The sequence below is a fragment of the Pelophylax lessonae genome (genome assembly GCF_965119305.1).
Source record: "Pelophylax lessonae genome assembly, chromosome: 11".
Lineage (NCBI taxonomy): Eukaryota > Metazoa > Chordata > Amphibia > Anura > Ranidae > Pelophylax > Pelophylax lessonae.
Genome location: NC_138778.1, coordinates 70,034,850 through 70,042,959, shown reverse-complemented (window position 1 = coordinate 70,042,959; position 8,110 = coordinate 70,034,850).

The window sequence follows — 8,110 nt, the reverse complement described above, 5'->3', positions numbered from 1 at the left end:
TTTCCGGCAGGAATGGGTTGCTGGCCACACGTGCACGCCCCAGACCCAGTGCATGAAATCACGTATCGGTATGTGATTTTGCGCAGGAGTGCAGCCCTGCCGCACTATTTCTGTGTGGGGCAGTCCATAACCGGTTAAAGTACAAATATAGGCAAAACATTTTTTTTTTTAGTTTAGGATAGAGTGGAGAGGGAATGATGCTTGTCAGTTTTTATTGCTATCTGTGCCCCTGTAATGGAGATTCTCCCTTTCTTTTTGTCCGGTTTTCCGTTATCATTGAAAGTGAAAGTAAAAGAAAATTCCCAATTTTGGGTTGTCCCCAGAAAAGTAATAGAGGGAACTATTCCAATGGGGACACTTGTTTTGGTGACCTGGGGGGTCCCTAAAGGATTCCCCTAATTTTCAGGGGTTTCTTCTCCATTTCAGTTTGGGTATGGGACAGGAAGAGAAGGAAAATCTTCTCAATGGGACAAAAATGGCAAAAATAAACCTGGCGGGTTAAAACTCTTCTTTGTCCTATCCAAAATAAAAACAAAAAAGCTTTGCGTAAAGATTTACTTTGATGCATTTAAAATGTGTATTATGTTAAGGGTTGTAAATAAACTCTTCTATGTACATATTACATTTTATATGCTATACATGCCAAAAATATAAACATAGATCTATTTATTTGGAACATTAAAATGCTATTTTTGATATTGTTATACCATTCTAAATCAGCACCAATGAAGTGGTCTCGTTAATGCCACAAAAAGCATAGATGGTGTATTTTATTAACCACTTAAGCCCCGGAAGATTTTACCCCCTTCCTGACCAGGGCCTATTTTACGATTCGGCACTGCGTGATTTTCACGGACAATTTCGCGGTTGTGCGACGCTGTATCTAAACAAATTTGACGTCCTTTTTTTCCCACAAACAGAGCTTTCTTTTGGTGGTATTTGATCACTTGTGCGATTTTTTGATCATGCGCTATAAACAAAAAAAGAGCGTCCATTTTTGCAAAAATAACAATATTTAACATTTTTTATATGAAATTCCCCAAAAAAAAAAATGTAAAAATGTAAATTTTTTAACATTTTCGGCCAATTTGTTTTATGCTACATATGTTTGGTAAAAAAAACGCAAAAAGCGTATTTTGATTGGTTTGCGCAAAAGTTATCGCGTTTACTAACAAAGGGAAAGATTTTTGTCATTTTTGTTGTTTTTTTTTAACGCGTAATGGCGGTGATCTGCGATTTTTTTTGCGGTACTGCGACATTGCGGCGGACAAATCGGACCCTTGACTGACATTTTTGACACTTTTGGGGTTACCAGTGACATTACTACAGTAATCAGTGCTATAAATATGCACTGTTACTGTAAAATTACACTGGCAGTGAAGGGGTTAACTTTTTTTGAGAGGGAGGGGTTATGTGTGTCCCTAGGGGCGTGATTCTAACTGTGATTGGCTGTGGCTTGAGGTGTAGGAACAGTGATCAATGGTCCTACATAGTAGAACCGTATGATCACTATTCCTACACAGGGGAGAATGACAGGCGGCTTGTTTACATTAGCCGCCTGCCTTTCTCCCTCTCCACCGACGATCGCGAGTGACCGGCGGACGATCGGCTCCACCGGTCACACACGCGGGGGGGTCCGTGACTGCGCAGAAGCGGGAGAGCGCCTCCGGCGGTGCGCTCTCGCTCCTGAGACCCTCACAGGCTAGCGACGTAGTACTACGTCGCTTTGCCTGTGAGGGGCTGACCGCCGCAAGCGGTTAACAGAACATTTTCTTTCTTCGACTACAGGGACCTCTGCTGACGGTCCTCACTCTCATTCTTTTCTGGTCGATTGCTATTTCCTGTATTATGAATTGGGGTGACCAAAATTAAGCTTTAGCTTCACAAAATATATAAATGGAAAAGTCAAAATAAGTGTCCCTGTAAGATGGAAACAAAAGAAATATAATCAGCATAAGGCCCCTTTCACACACCGTTCAGATCCGCCTGTCAGCTTTTCAGGCGGATCTGAACGGATGCCCCATGCATCTCTAGGGGGCAGCAGGTGTTAGCTGAGTCATGTCCGCTGACACCCGCTGCCATCTGATCCGATCCTGTCCGTCAATTCCGGACAGATGGAAACCCTATTTTTCATCCGTCTGGCGGATCGGATTGGATCGAATGAGAACAGGCAGGCGGTCCGTTCTCATCCGATTCCCCCATAGAGGACAGCGGGGACCTGACAGCTCCATCTCCGCACACAGAGTGGAGACGGAGCTGCCATCTGCCTGCTCAACAAGGGATCGGCGGATCGATCCCCCGCTGAGAAAAACAGAGTCCGCCGACGGAGCGGACAGTGTGAAAGTGGCCTAACAGTTTATCATTATTTGTAAATTCCTCCCTCAAGCAGTACTTCAGCACAATACAACCTGCCCATGACCACTTAAAAATTGCGCATCTGTCTAATCTTCAGTGCTAAATCTGTCACAGACCTTCTACAGTATATCAAACTGTGAAGAACTTCTGATCTACTTCCAAAAAAATTATACCAACAACAGTTGATGTCTTTCATGATGTGTAGTGTTTATTCCCGTAGAAGCAACTGAAATTTCCTCATGTTCTTCCTCAGCGGATTGCCCCCAACCAGGCACATGTTCACAGTCACTCTTTGGCTCAATAACAAGTCTAGGGGTGTTCTTTTTGTTGTTTTTGGAGAACTGGGATAGGGTTGAGGAAAGTGAGTAGGATACCCCAAAAATAGGTTGTACAGGTTGTGGACAGTAAACTCCTTACTGTATAGCTGAAGCAGAAATCCTTGCATTCAGCAGACTGTGGAGTTACAGTATCTCACAAAAGTAGGTACACCCCTCACATTTTTGTAAATATTTTATTTTATGTTTTCATGTGACAACACTGAGGAAATTACACTTTGCTACAATGTAAAGTGAGTGTACAGCTTGTAGAACAGTGTAACTTTGCTGTCTCCTCAAACTAACTCAACACACAGCCATTAATGTCTAAACCGCTGGCAACAAAAGCGAGTACACCCCTAAGTGAAAAATGTCCAAATTGGGCCCAATTAGCCATTTTCCCTCCTCTGTGTCACGTGAATTGTTAGTGTTACAAGGTCTCAGGTGTGAATGCAGAGCAAGTGTGTTAAATTTGGTGTTAGCGCTTTCACTCTCTCATACTGGTCACTGGAAGTTCAACATGGCACCTCATGGCAAAGAATTCTCTGAGGATCTGAAAAAAAAGAATTGTTGCTCTACATAAAGATGGCCTAGGGCAGGGGTCCTCAAACTTTTTAAACAGGGGGCCAGTTCACTGTTCCTCAGACACTGTTGGGGGCCGGACTATAGTTTGAAAAAAATATGAAGGAATTTCCTATGCACATATTTTATTTGTAGTGCACACAAAAACAGGAAAAACAATACAATATTTAAAATGAAGAATGATTTTAAACAACATAAACATAAGTATTTCAATGGGAAGTATGGGCCTGCTTTTGGCTAATGAGATGGTCAATATCCGGTTCCATATTTGTCACTGCTAGTCGTAGCAAGTGATGCAAGTGTTCATCAATTAGTCTGGATCGGGTTGGAGATTTCAGATGTTTCATTTGGGAAAAAGTCTGTTCACAGACATAGGTGCTGCTATAGATGGTTGCAATTTTGAGTGCATGGTTCCTGAGATTAAGATATGTCTCAGAGGGGAGACATGCATAGAAATTAGTAAGGCTGCTTGATTTGAATGCATCTTTCAGAGTTTTCACAATTCTGTAGTTCAGCCAATGAGGTGATGATGAGATGAGGCAGTGTATGGCTATTGGATGTGAATGGTTGTGTTTGTCCATCTCTTTTTTAATGTGTGCAACCACTCCTTTCATAGACCCCACCATGCAAGGAGGACCATCATTTGTCACACTGGCTAATTTAGCCCAGTCCAGCTCCAAATCATTCATCGTTTGGCAAACTTTTCCATAGATATCCTCTCCTGTTGTTGTTCCTTTGATGCGTTCAGTGTAGCAAGCCCCTCTGTGACTTTGAAATATTCATTTGTCCCACGAATGAAAATTAGAAGTTGTGCAGAGTCACGAATATCATTGCTTTCGTCGAGTGCCAATGAAATATAGCATGTTTTTTTTGAGGAGTTTTGCAAATGCAGACGCAAATTTTCCCCCATTTCTCCAATCCTACATGTAATTGTAGGTCCTGAAAGACTCACTATACTAAATAAATCAGCCTTCTCTGGACACATCTCTTTGGCAACAGAAAGAAGGCATTCTTTAACAAATTCTCCCTCTACGAAAGGTCTGCCAATGCACGCTATGAGCTTGGCAACTTAAAAACTTGCTCGCAATGATGATATATTTAGCTGCTTTTGCTTCATAAAAGTATTTTGGTGAATTGTCAATCCATTTTTCAGTTTTAATATTTTATCTTTTCTCACTTGTCCGACCAAACAATCATTTTTATCTTTATGTTGAGTTTCGTAGTGTCAACACAAATTGTATTTCTTGAACACAGACACTATATTCTGGCATATCAGACAAACAGCTCTTTCTTTGTACTGCGTGAAAAAGTAATCGTAAATCCACTGTTCTTTGAATACCCTGCACTCAATTTTTCTTTTTTTTTTGACATAATGATTTTCTAGGGATTGAAAATTAGTAAAATACCAATAAATACAGAGCTACAAAAACAATATACGAAGAATAATGACTAAACTAAAATAAAAAATGTCAGCACTCAGCAATAGTGCAAATGGTCAGTGCTCAGCAGTAATGCAAATGGTCAGCATTCAGCAGTAGCGCAAATGGTCAGCGCTAAGTAGTAGGTGAAGAAGGTGCTAATAAGCCATCCCGTGTTTTTATTTTTTCATTATTTTAAATATGATTGATCTATTTCCAGAATATATCTTGCAATGTTAGTGATAATAGTGAAGATGCACATTAAATACCTGCTCACTCTGTTAAATACACCAGATATGCACTTTAAATTACCTACTCGCTCTGTTATTTACACCAGATATGCACATTAAATACCTGCTCACTCTGTTAAATACACCAGATATGAACTTTAAATGACCTGCTCGCTCTGTTATTTACACCAGATATGCACTTTAAATACCTGCTCGCTCTGTTATTTACACCATATATGCACATTAAATACCTGCTCACTCTGTTAAATACACCAGATATGCACTTTAAATGACCTGCTCGCTCTGTTATTTACACCATATATGCACATTAAATACCTGCTCACTCTGTTAAATACACCAGATATGCACTTTAAATGACCTGCTCGCTCTGTTATTTACACCATATATGCACATTAAATACCTGCTTGCTCTGGTAAACAATTAATTTCAGGTGCAGATGTTACCAAAGAACCTTTTTTAGCACATTGGGACTTTGTGTTTATCACTGGTTAATGTATTGCCACTGGTCACTGATACATTAGTGATCAGTGGCATTAATTACCTTTTTGTGCTGCATTAGTGGTACCAACACTGACACTGGTGCCACTAATGCAGCACAAAGGGGTTAATTAACTGCCACTGGTCACTAATGTATCAGTGACCAGTGGCAATACATTAACCCCTTCATGCTGCATTTTACAATTTGAGTCAAACACCAGTGATAAACACAGAGCCCCATGCTGCATATTTGAAAAATTACATAAAATGACCGGCTAGGTCGGGACTACAGAGCGCCTGTCAGGGGGAGAATCTCTCTGCTGACACAGGCAAGGGAGACAAGTTGTGTTGGGTGTGCAGGAGCGCACTCGGCACATTGTTGCAGGTGCAAGACAGCGGCGGGTTCTGCAAATGCTGATGGGCCGGCAGGCCAGGCTCAAGACCCTGGCGGGCCAGATGCGTCCCGCAGGCCATAGTTTGAGGACCCCTGGCCTAGGGTATAAGAAGATTGCCAAGACCCTGAAACTGAGCTGCAGCATGGCGGCATAGACCATACAACGGTTTAACAGGACAGGTTCCACTCAGAAAAGGCTTTGCCATGGTCGACCAAAGAAATTGAGTGCACATGCTCAGCGTCATATCCAGAGGTTGTCTTTGGGCAAATAGACATATGATTGCTGCCAGCATTGCTGCTGAGGTTGAAGGGGTCGAGATTCAGCCTGTAAGTGCTCAGACCATACGTCACACAGTGCATCAAATTGGTCTGCAAGGCTGTCGTCCCAGAAGGAAGCCTCTTCTAAAGATGATGCACAAGAAAGCCCGCAAACAGTTTGCTGAAGATAAACAGACTAAGGACATGGATTACTGGAACCATGTCCTGTAGTCTAAAGAGACCAAGATAAACTTATTTGGTTCAGATGGTGTCAAGCATGTTTGGCGGCAACCAGGTGAGGAGTACAAAGACAAGTGTGTCTTGCCTACAGTCAAGCATGGTGGAGGGAGTGTCATGGTCTTGGGCTGCATGAGTGCTGCCGGCACTGGGGAGCTACAGTTCATTGAGGGAACCATGAATGGCAACATGTACTGTGACATACTGAAGCAGAGCATGATCCCCTCGCTTCGGACACTGGGCCACAGGGCAGTATTCCAACATGATAACGACCCCAAACACACCTCCAAGACGACCCCTGCCGTGCTAAAGAAGTTGAGGGTAAAGGTGATGGACTGGCCAAGCATGTCTCTTGACCTAAACCCTATTGAGCATCTGTGGGGTATCCTCAAATGGAAGATGGAGGAGCTCAAGGTCTCTAACATCCACCAGTTCCGTGATGTCATTATGAACGAGTGGAAGAGGACTCCAGTGGCAACCTGTGAAGCTCTGGTGAACTCCATGCCCAAGAGGGTTAAGGCAGTGCTGGAAAATAATGGTGGCCACACAAAATATTGACACTTTGGGCCCAATTTTAACTTTTTGACTTAGGGGTGTACTCACTTTTGTTGCCAGTGGTTTAGACATTAAAGGCTGTGTGTTGAGTTATTTTGAGGGGACTGCAAATTTACCACTGTTATACAAGCTGTAAACTCACTACTTTACATTGTAGCAAAGTGTCATTTGTTTAGTGTTGCCACACGAAAAGATATAATAAAATATTTACAAAAATGTGAGGGGTGTACTCACTTTTGTGAGATACTGTAGCTTGTAGTAGAAACAGTTAAATGCAGATTTCTTTTTTTAAAGCGACTAGAGCAGAGTCCCTTCAAATAGAATTAGGTAAACTAAGCTCTTGAGGACACCAGCTGATACCCCCTATCAACAAACAGCTGACTCTAGCACAATAGTGGTAGCAGCAGCCCAAAGGTTTCCAAGATCTCTCAGCAGCCTGTACTCACAAAATGTCCAGGGACTGCTAGTCGCCTCTGTCAGAAAGTTTATACTGCTCTGATAAACAGTGTCTATTTATGCAAATAAGCAAATATCTGTAAGTAAGGAGATTCTTAACTTATTTCCATAAATCAACAAAAATAGGAGATCGTTTTAGTGGCACAAACCTGAAGATAAGAGGAATACAATTTTGTGCAAAAGTATATATATTTATTAAATAATTAACGACCCCTTACACAAAAGCCTTCACTGAGGAGTGAGAGGCCAGTGGCCACTGGAAACAAAAGCCAAGACCGAGATTTGCGTCTTGAGGATGCTCAAGGCCAAATGCAAATTCAGACCAGACTAAGGGAAGGCAGGATTCAACCTATGAAATACTGTCTAGGATGGAAGTTCCTTTGTTCACACCAGGCAAAGAAAGTTGACAAGGTGCCATGGTAGATTTTGTGAAAAGTCAACTTCTTAGTATGGAGAAACTTAGGAATGATCAAATTCAATGTTCCTCTGCCCCTCAAGACCTGATCTTCAACAGCCATGCCAACAAGTGTGATTAAAAAGCAGGATAGAGAACCAGTCCTTGAAATAACAGAACTTGACCAATTTGGAACCATGAGGATCACCACAATACCCTCAGCCTTAATCCTGTGGAGCAGCTAAAGGTGAACCTTTATTTAAGAAAAAGGTGTAGATCGGGTAGAGCTGATCCCACACACCATACACAACATCCATAGGGAAGGCCCTAGGATTACTAGACCTCTTACCAAAATTGTCAAGTTTCATATATAACCTGGTCATTAGAAGGTCCACATATTGTACCCCCCCCCCCTGCAA